We start from the raw sequence: 11432 nt of genomic DNA on the forward strand, positions 1-11432 counted from the left end.
CAGTTCTGATTTGGTGGATACATTAAAAAAATAAAATAAAAGCCAGCTCAGCTAGGAATGTGGGAGGAGCACTTACCTACTGGGAGATCTTGTAATTGCCAGTTTTTCCTTCCAAAGTTATGCAAAACTGCTCACTCTTAACACCCCCATTTTAATCAGGTGTTAACTGGGAAGGGGGGAGTTTAATTTTCATTCTCCTTTTAGAAAGCCCTAAAAGGTGATTATAGGTGAGCTGCAAGCTCCTTCCAGCTGGTAAATCGGGCAGAGGACATGACCAAGCTTTATACAACCAGGCATTTGGGGGTGAGGGATGGATAACTCAATGAGAAGTTCCTTTTCTCAAATGCAATCATGTCTCAAGCTATAGAAATAAAAGTGATGCAGCTTGGCATGGAATGCTTCTGCTGGGCTCACTGGACTGTTATTCACCATGGTGTCTATAAAACAAAGCCTTCTCCAATCTGTTGCAATCCTAGGAATCTGGCTGGAGCCTTCTGACTGAAGTGAAAGCTTTCTTTCCATAACAGCTGGATGTAAACCGGTGCTGCCATCTGTGTGTTAAATCTATGTGTTCTGTTGGGGTAGGACATGGCTGGTCTCACCAGGATGGATTATCCTGGCAGGTTCTATCATCTCTCTAAGCCACTGTTACTCATCTGCAAAATGGGGGCAATCATAGTTTCTTCATGATTCTTTCCCATGGGATTATCCTGATTACTAAATGAGATGTTGTATATAAGGTGTACACCATACAGTCTGTCTGTAGGCACATAACACCTATTATATTGCACCTTATGAAAGCCCTTATGAATATCAGCTATTTTATTACATATTATAATAATATGAAAGTCTTCATGAAGATTTTATTTGCTTATAGCATAATGAAAAAGTGTTCTGACTCGGGAGCAGAATTTACTTACCCTTGTTGACTGACACAAAATCCAATTGGTAGATTATTAAGAGAGGTTTTTCAATATGTGGGTAAGATTTGTCTAGAAAGGCTCAGACTCCACTCTTTTTGATTCTTTATCAAGCAATTGCTTTAATAAGTGCCGCATAATTCTGTTTGATGTTCATCCTGAGCAAAGTCTTATGCTGACTGCTTTCTTTTTAAAGAAGGGATTTAAAGCAGCTCCTTGGAGGAGAATGTGGCCAGCAGTGGGAAAAGTCACCAGGGCATTAGGAAAGGGGAGGGCAAACTCACCGCCCCCCAGGCAGGAAGAGGTCTAGAAGTGGAAGCTGCAAGAGTCATCCTTCCTTCACTGTCTACCTCCGAGTCACCTGGCTTCCCTTTTCTTCACACATGAAAAGACACCTTGACCTTTCTCGCCTGGGTCCATTCATGTCACTCCAACTAGTGGTATAGCTCTCACATTGGCCTGCCCTAATAGGCAAGGTTCATCTTAGCACTGGTGGTCAACCTTCAAGAGCCAAGAAAGCTGCAGAAAGAGGCCATTACCTCCCTTTTGTGACCCAGAAAAAGGACAATGTCTGGTTCACTGCCAGTCTGGCAACATGTCCTCCAGTAAACCCACCAAAAGTCCAAGACCTCTGGGGAAAGGAGCATGCCCCCATCAGCCCTCCTCTGCTGTGATGGTTAACTTTCCATTTGAATGGGCCTTATAGTGCCCAGATATTGGGTCAAATACTGTTCTGGCTGTATCTGAATGTGTTTGGGGATGATATTAGCATTTGAATTCATAGACTGAGTCAAGAAATTACTCTTCTTAATGTGAGTGGGCCTTACCCAATCTGTAGAAGGCCAGAATAGAATAAAAAGGTCCAGTAAGAATTCCTTCTGCCTGATGGCCATCCACCTGGGACATCAACTTTTTTCTGCCTTTGAACTTAGTCTGAAACATTGGCTCTTCCTAGATCTTGAGTTTGCCAGCTCCAGGGTCAACTACACAATTGCCTCTTCTGGTCCTCTGTCCTTTGAACTCAGACTAGACTCCACAATTGGCTCTCCTGGGTCTCCAGCTCAATGATTCACACTGTAAAAATTGGGATTTGTCAGCTTCCCTATCTGCATGAGCCAAGTGCTTATGATAAATCCCTTTCCACATACACACACAACCTACTGGTTCTGGCTCCCTAAATAACTTGAACATACTCAATTACCTCCACTATAATGGTTCTGAAGGTTGGAACAGAGGGACAGCCTGCCCCTGATCTAATAATGTCAAGCAATGCACTGATGTCTCCTGAGGCACCTGTCCCCACATCAGCATTCCATCCCCCAAAAGTGGCATTTTTCTTTCTTTTTTTTTTTTCTTTTATGTCTTCAATGTACCAATGCCTCTTCGTGAAAGCCTCTAAAATGAGACTTCGGTGCGGGCTCCAGTGGCTCATGACCCATTGGTCAACTTAGGGAGGCCACGGGGCCAAGGAGTGAGGGTGGTAGGTGGGCACAGCAGGTGAGGCAAGGGCCCTCAGTGGGGCCTCAGCAGGGCTGGAGGTCCAGGGTGGGGGGGTCACCTGGCTTTGGTGGGCTGAGGGGAAGGGTCACAGGCCACTGGGTTGCAGGAGGCCTGGGCCTTCATGAGAAGCTGCTGGTTGCTATTAGTCCCCCCACCTGGCCACTCCATGAGGATGTGGCAGCATCGACAGCAAGGCCATGGCAGGGGGGCCCCAGAGGATGGAGGAGTAGAAGGAGGAGGGCAAGGCAGAGACCCAGGAGCACTGGCCCAAGCATGGTTTTCCAAGTGGGCACAGCAGTGCCTGGCCCTGGCCCAGCAAGGCTGACAGCTGCAGGAGGAGGCAGTGGCCACCCTGCAGCCTGAGCACAAGCAGCACAAGCTGTGGCACCTCTTCCAGAACTCAGCCACTGCAGTGGCCCAGCTCTAGTAAGATTGAGTGTGCCATCAGCCTACACTTTGTTTCTGGGTCCCCTTCTGAAACGCAACTGCCACCCTCACCAGCCTCTGCAAAGAAAAGTGTGGAGACCCTCAGTGAAGTTTTGATTCCGGAATTCAGATTGGCTATCAGCAAAGCAGTAGGATGTGCTGGCTTGGTTTAAAAATACCCAACTATTTCTAGAGATTTGATCAGCTTCCTAATGTGGAAAGGTTCCTCCATCATGAAACTCAAGAGCTTCCCCAAGACTGTCTGAAGTGTACCCTATCCAAGCTACTTCAATGGAAACTGGCTCAGCTCTAGAGACTCATTTGCAACCCTTCTGGGAACCCATAGCTCTACATGGTAAAGCTGATTCAACATATTTCTTTGGAAAAAATTGTTAACTGTGTGCCTGTAGACCCATTGTCACACTTAGGTTTAGGTCCAGATTTTTTTTTTTTTTTTTTTTTTGTCTATTAGAGTAAACACTTGCTCTAGAACTGTTGAAATAGAAGGTAAGTTAAGAACTGAACAAGAAGTATTTGATGTCAGCTAGCCTGTTTTAAAACTGTTTTTAGAAAGTGAGTTTGAGCTTACTGATGTAATAACAATCTTTTTTCAACATTGACTAGAATTTCTTGCTAGATACTTTTATGTTGTACCTGTTTTCTTACTCTCTCGAGTCGGGGGAAGTTCTTATGTCTTAGAATTGTGTTCTGGTTATAGTTGCTTGGAGAGCCCGGGCCATGCAAGCAAGTACAGCGGGTAATTGTTAGGTTAGTTCCCTTGGGAATGGAGAATTGCCTTTGACACCCTTCATTATCTAGGGTGCTGTAGAGGATGAAAGTTGATGACCCAAGTGAGAGAGAACAGATGGAAGAGTCATCGATTTTCCTCCTGCCTGTTGTCCCTCAGGTCCTCCTTGCTTTGATAGTCAGGATTGCCAGAGGTGCAACTAGTTGACAGGTCTATCAATACCTCACCCAACCAGATCTGTCATCAAAAGACATTCTTGGTTAAGGGGCTTAGTGTCACTGGAGAAGTCTGGACAATGCAGTCAGTGATAGATAAGTCTATTGCTTACTGCTGTCTAATGTAGACTTCCATAGACAACTGGAGACTTATCACCTGTACCATAGCAGGTTAAAAACTACAACCCCCAAACAAGCAGCAAAGTAATAAGACTTGGTTGAAGTCAAGATGAAAACCTGGATCACAAATGGATGACTAAGCAGGTAGAGGTAACTAGTGAGTTAGATCAGGAGACCTGTTAAAAGTTAACATTCCTGGGCCATAGAGGAGGTCTTCTAAAACATCACTAACCTGATCATAAAAAGAATGGGATATATACAGAGTCTTCTAGAGCATTGCAACTTTAATTCCTGCACAGAGTCTCTTTGACAAATCTTGATTCTTTCCTATACCCTTAACCAGAACCTAGAGTTGGAAAAAGTATTTAGTTGTTGACTTTTTCCTGATTGCAAGTTTCTTTATGGTAAGTTAAAATCAAAACCACTTCTTGCAGGAAAGCCCATGTCATATGGATGCAGCCTTAAGACCAGACACTATTTCTTACATATTAGATCAGTTAGGCTTTCAGAACATTTAGAGTTCAGGCAAAAATGAGATGGACCTGTTCCTACAGAATTAGTTTCACACTTCCCCTTAAGTTTGGAAAAAAAAAAAACAGCAATGAGTTGTACATAGTTTGTCAGATTAATTTTATTGCATGAGATACTATGTGATGGAGTTGTCTCTCCTGGCATCATGATTTTCATCAAGTGGATTGATGACTCATTTCATTCTTAAAGGATGCTTTTCTATATTATACTACTGTCCTGTAGAAGATAGTTTTAAGAAAAATAAGCCACTCTTGCTATAGAACTGTAATGCATCAGTGTGCATGGCACAAAGGATGAGCTTAGCCATCCTTGAAAAGCTGCTGTGCTCCTGCTCCCATTACACACATCCTATGGTTTACTACTTTGGGAACTTTAGGAATTTTTAGTGATGATAAGGTTGTAGAAAGGACTGTTTATAATTTTGACCTATGTGGAAGTTGTTAGGGTTTTACAAAGCTGAAATGTAAAACTGTGTGTAGGAAAGTAATTTTTTTCCTACAATAAATTTGAAATGTAACACACACACACACACACACACACACAATCCCTCCAAAATATTTTGTGATGCTAGGTCTCATCATCTCATTTTAAAAGGAAAGAGGAATAGAAATGTTATGTGCAGTGCCAAGCGCACACAATTAATGACCAGGTCAGCAAAAAAACCCGGGTCCATCTGAGTACCCTGCTATTGCTCCTAGCTCCCATTGCCATGAATGTCACTCAGCAGTCCAAAATACCAACTCTAGCCACCAGCCAAGGCTCAGTTTCCCACATCTCCTTTTCATTGACATGAAGCCAAAGTGTCAACTGCATACATAGACTCTACTTCTTGGTTCTCTCCTGTCTGGTCTGACATTCTGATCTGGCCCCACAACATGCACTTGAATCATCAGTGATTTTGCCATCTACAGAATCGGCCCCTCTGTGTACATTTTGCTTTTGCTTTCTCTTTCTTTAAACATACATTCAGCTTTTAGGAATTTAGCTTTCAGGATCCTATCCCACCACTGCAGCTTCCCATGCCCTATCTATTCCTAATCCCAGAATCCAGTGGGTGTCAATTCTGTTCAACATGAATTCTCTGAGAGCAATCCAGGGCCCTACCTGTAACCCTAACACTAACCCTAACCTAAACCTAACCCCTAACTATAAACATAAATGTAACTCAACCCCAATCAAACCCTGACCTTAACCCCTAAATCCAAAGAAACCCCAACCCAACCACTAACCCCTTATGTTGACAATGACCATTGCAGCTTCACCCAAAACTGAACCCATTCTTGGCACTTTAACCATAACCTCTAATCACTAATCCTAACCAACAGTGTATGTTTTATAACAAAAAATAATGGTATACTAAACCCTCGTCTTCTCATGATTCCTAATCTTTAACACTAATCTAACCCCAACACCAACCCACAACCCTAATCATAATACCAAAACAAACCCAAACCTAACTCTAACCATTATGCATTTAAAAATAACAGTAACCCTAACTCTAACGCTCCTTCCAGCCCTAAAGTTAACCTCTGACTGTCAGCTCTGATCCCTAACTGTAACCCTAGTCATAGCCCTGACCTAACCCTAACTCAGGTCCTATCTTCTACATTATTATCCCTCATCTCTACTTTTCAATCCCTAAAGTGCTCATCCCTAAATTCCTAATATCTCAGTCCCTCTAATAGTAATTCCACCCTCAAACCAACCCAAATCTAATACTAAGCCAGACATGATATCACAAGAACAGAAAACTGCAGAATATGACCCCTTTAAATATAAATGGACATCATTTGCAATGATATAGCAAAATGAAACTGGCAGCATACCAAAAGCATTATATGCAGTGACCACAAGATTTATGCCCCCAAATAAAAGAGGGCTTATCATTTAAAAAGCCAGCTATGTCATCAACAATGAAGGAAAACACCACATGATCATTTCATTCAATACAGAAAGAGCTTTACACAAAACCCAATACCTTTCCATGACCAAACACCCTATATACCAGGAATAGTAGGCAATTTCCTCAACATGATAAAAAGCATTTCTACAAATACCAGAGTAAACATACTTCATGGTCCTCACTGAAAACTTTACACTTGAGATGAAAACAGGCGCAGATGTGCACTTTCACACTGTGTTTCAACAGTGTACTGACCGTTCTATCCAGAGCAGTTGGGCAAGACAAAGAAATGAAAGGCATCACACACACACAAAAACAGGATGACTAGTTCTGTCTGCTCATGTGTCACAGGTTACCTCATATTGTGTAGAAAAAAATCCTGAGGCATCCTTAAATCATTATTAGTGATACTCAACAAATTCAGCAAAGTTACAAGCAAACTATCAATACAGAAAACACATTTTATGTCCATATAGCAACAAAAAGTCTGAAAATGAAATCAAGGCCACTCAGGTTTCAATAAAGTCAACAGTAATAGTACATTTTAGAAATAATATCCCAGTCTTTTGCTTATCTTTTTCATTAAATTACCACTATATTTCACAAAACATAAAGTTAATTTTAATAAGTCCAGTTTATTCAGGTTCTCATTCACTGATTCTGCTTTTGGTTTTGCATCTGAAGCGTCATGGCCAAACACAAAGTTATCTTGAGTTTGTCACATGTTTTCTTATAAAAGTTCTAAATTTTGCATTTTCTATTCAGGTTGGTGATCCGTTTTGAATTGATTTTGAGAAAGTTGTAAGTTCTTTGTCTAATTCATTTCATTTCTTTACCTATGGATGTCCATCAGTTCCAACATTAGTTGAAAAGACTACACATTTTCCACTGAATTTCCTTTGTTCCTTTTCGAATAATCAGCAAACTATTTGTGTGAGTTTATCTCTAGCTTTTAAGTTTCATTCCATTGATCTAATTGTCTATAATTTGTCAAATTTGTGTTGATCACTATGGCTTTATAGTAAAACATAAAGTCATATACTGTCATTCCTGTGAATTTATTCTTCAGTATTGTGTTGACCATTTTGGGTCTTTTGCCTCACTATGTAAAAATTAGACTCAATCTTTGGTATTGATAAAACAACTACTAGGGTTTTTATCAGGATTGTGTTGAATCTAGTTATTAAAATTGGGAAGAACTGACATCTTAATAACTTTGATGATTCTTATGCATAAATATGAATTATCTCATTTATTTACATATTCTTCCATCTTTCACCAGAGGTGAATGTTATTTGGGGCAGGGCAGGGATTGAACCCAGGACCTCATGTGTGCTAGGTAAGCAGTCTACTTCAAAGCTACATCCCTATCCTTTTCATGAGAAATTCTTGTTTTGTCATGTAGATCTTTGACAGACTCATATTTTTACATACAGTTTTCTGTCTTTTTTCTTCTGGTGCTATGTAAGTATGTATTTCTTATTATGGAATGACAATGCATAAAATGGAAAAAATATATACTTTATATATCTTGAAAACAGCTTGTTGTCTGGAATATATAAACAGTTTTATAACTCAACAACGAAAGACAAAAGAACCCAATTAAAAATTGACAGAGATCTTGAATACACCAACAAATACATGAAAAGATGATTAACATCTCAGTCATTATGAAAATGCTAATTGAAACCACAGTGAGATTCACCTTCGCTTCTCTAAAAGAGCAATCATCAAAATAATTAAATATAACAAGTGTTGTAAGCACATGAACAAATTGGAACTCTTAAAAACTGCTGTGACATTATATAACGGTGCAGTCTGTGTTTAGAATGGTTTGGTGTTTCTTCAAACTTTTCAAAAAATAGATTTAACTTTCCTCCCCCAAAAAGATTTAATATACCATGCAACAATGCCATTCCTAGGTACGTGTCCCAAAGCACTAAAAACAGAAATGTTTGTGCCATCAGTCAGGGTCATGAAACTGAAGGACAGGCTCAGAAAGAGTTCCAGAAAAAGAAAACTGGATCAGAATGAAAAATAATTTTCCTCCATTGCAGAAGGTGGTAAAAGTGAAGCCGGCCTGCAGATCAGAATACAATGTAAAAATAATCATATTTTCATGATTTGGGGGTTAGGGGTGACACCTGTGAGTGTTTTTCTGCTGTGAGTAAAATACACTGCAGTATTTGATGCAAAGTTGCAAATCTAGAAAGGCAATAACCACTGGGGAATGGGAGAGAAAGGATCAAGAGTACTTCATACCACTAGTGCAGATTTCCTCTGAATTTGGAACTATCACCAAATGAATTACTTTTTAAGACATCCTTGTCAATATCATGCCAGAAAACAAGGAGACAACATCAAACTTCATTACAAAGGCTAACAGTCCCAATCTCAGTTCAGCCGAAACTGTGAAACCATCAACCCTCTTAAGAAGAATCTGAAAGTCACTAGAGGCCATTGTGTGGATGTTATATTAATTTTAAGTCACTGTGTGATTATTATATGCATTTGACATTCCAGTATGTAGATATTTCATTGGTATGAAAGGCCACCATCTCGATGTTATAACAGCATGTCTGCCCGCTGACCCGACCAGCTGGGAAGGACCTGCCAATCTCTCACACCACTTGGACAACCTCATCAGACCTCACAAGCTGCCACTGCCCAGTCTCGTCCCGCTAGGCCAAAGCTACTGCTGAGGACGTGGAGCCTTTTGGTGGTGGCAGTGGCAGAGGCCATTGGGTCTTGGAGTGCCCCATAAAGCAAGTGGAAGCCCCAAAACTTGGCCACATGTGAGACATGGGCTGGCAGGTCAGGGCCCTGGATGACCACTTTGAGTCAGTTCCAGAAGACCTCACTTGGTCCCACAATAAAAAGCAAAGTCCATAACCCTCCTGCAAAAAATAGAAGTGCCTTCTGGAAATGACTTCAAAGTGTCGTTTAAATTAAATTAAATTAAGTCACCTCTAAGAGCGATAGTCCTTCATGTTTGGTGAGTTAGAGAACATGGAAGCTGCCCTGAGGAAGAGAATAGGATCTTGTGCTAGATTGCTCATGTGGAAAAGGGGCTCCCAGTCCCAGAGGTCTCAGTCCATGAACAGCCAGCTCCATTCCTTGTGTCTCAAGGTGAGGCAGGACATCATGCCCAAGAGTGTGGTGAAGGGAAGCCCTTCACATGGTGATCAGGCAGCAGAAAGACAGAGAGAGACTTAACCCAGATACAAATATATACCTCCAAACCATGCTCCAATTCCCACCTCCATTCACACCTTATCACTTCAGTTACCACTCAGTTAATCCCTATCAGGGGATTAATTCACTTATTGGGTTAACACTCTTACAACCCCATCATTTCTCCTCTGAACCTTCTTACATTGTCTCACATGTGAGCTATTGAGGGACAACTCACATCCAAACCATAATAACATGACATTCAAGTTCAAAAGAAGAAATTAAAATTGTTAAAATAATAATTAAAAAAATACTTTGGTACTTTTTAAAATGATATTTTGGAACAGAAGAAATTTTTTAATAGAGTTCACCAACAATTCCTAACAATTTATAAAGCATCCTGCTTACTAGAAGGCCCAGACCCTTACTTGCAAGAAAGGAGAGCAAATATCTTTCTATATCAAATTTTAATAAGACACATGAATATGCTTTCTAAATTTGGAAAGACAAAAAAAGGAAGACTGTCTTTTTAACACAGAGAAAATTTATTCTTAGTAATATATGATTTACAAAAGACAGCTTCTGACTTGTCTCTTATACGTTCTAATAATTTAAGTCCTGATGAAATTTCATTTTAAATGGTTTTAGGCATCATGAAATATCAATACTTGACATTTTTTTAAAAAATCACGATCTTGTTTCTATCTTCTAAAACTGATCCACATATTTTGGAATGAATAATCTCATCCAAATTTGAAAAATTCTTGTGTGTGTGTGTGTGTGTGTGTGTGCATATGATCTATTTTAAACAATATCACTGACAGTTGGCTCCTTCCTAAGACATCTCCTTAAATTTTTATCATTTATTTATTTAGCAATTCTGAAGATTGAGCCCAGAACCTCATGCATGCTAGACAAGCACTCTATCACTGAGGTACAACCCCAGTCTCCAAAGATATCTTGTTAAAATAAATTAAGTTAAAATCATTTAAAGGGCTGGGGGTTTCTCTCAGTGGTAGAGCACTGGCCTGGCATGTAAGAGGCCCTGAGTTGAATCTTCAAAATAGAGTCATATAAAATTATGAGAAATCCTCAATATGACTTCTCTCAATCAAAAGGATCAGCTAAGAAGAATTTTTTAAAATTTCTTAATGAAAAATAGCAGAAGTACATGTGATAAAAATTCTGTAGAGGCCAGCCGAGGTGGTGTACACACCTGAAATCCCAGTGGTTCCGAAGGCAGAGGCTGGAGGATCAAGAGTTCAAAGCCAGCCTCAGCAAAAGCAAGGCACTAAACAACTCAGTGAGACCCTATCTAAAATACAAAATAGCAAATACCCTCCAGTTCAATCCCTGGTACCAAAAAAAAGAAAAAAGAAAAAAATCTGTAGAAAACTAGAAAGGGAAAAGAAATGAAAAGTGAACAGTAGAAACTTGTTGAACTAAACTGGATACCTGGAAGAAATGAATAGTTCCCAATCAAAAATATACATTAACAAAATAAGAAAACCAAAAATAGACCAATCAGCATAGAAGAGCTCCAAATGATGCTTAGAGATCTCCTATTGAAAAAGAGCCCAGAACTCTAGGAGTTCACAATTGGGTATAGATGGGCCTTTAACAAATTCTGATTTTATATAAATGGTCAAGATCTAGAAAAAGAAAAAAAAAGGAGACTTTTCAATTTATTTTATAGTAGAACAAACGTCCAAACTTGATATATTTGAGGAATTGCATCTAATGCAAGATGTCAGTGTTCACATATCAGGTGTTATTTTATGTACCCTCCCAAACATACTACCAATGAAACTGTAAGATTATCAACTAAAGAAAAGGTTTTGTTAATGAGTTTACCTCTATTAAAGCCACAAAGTAAGTTTGTAACAAGTTCCAGC

The 11432-nt window shown here is 39.8% G+C and overlaps 1 pseudogene; it reads left to right on the forward strand.

Annotated features, from left to right (window-relative positions):
- The first annotated feature begins 2638 nt into the window (after window positions 1-2638).
- Window positions 2639-3242, forward strand: LOC110597549 (HUWE1-associated protein modifying stress responses 1 pseudogene; annotated as a pseudogene).
- Window positions 3243-11432: the final 8190 nt, after the last annotated feature.

Source organism: Ictidomys tridecemlineatus, chromosome 2 (assembly GCF_052094955.1).
Source record: "Ictidomys tridecemlineatus isolate mIctTri1 chromosome 2, mIctTri1.hap1, whole genome shotgun sequence".
NCBI classification, from domain to species: Eukaryota; Metazoa; Chordata; class Mammalia; order Rodentia; family Sciuridae; genus Ictidomys; species Ictidomys tridecemlineatus.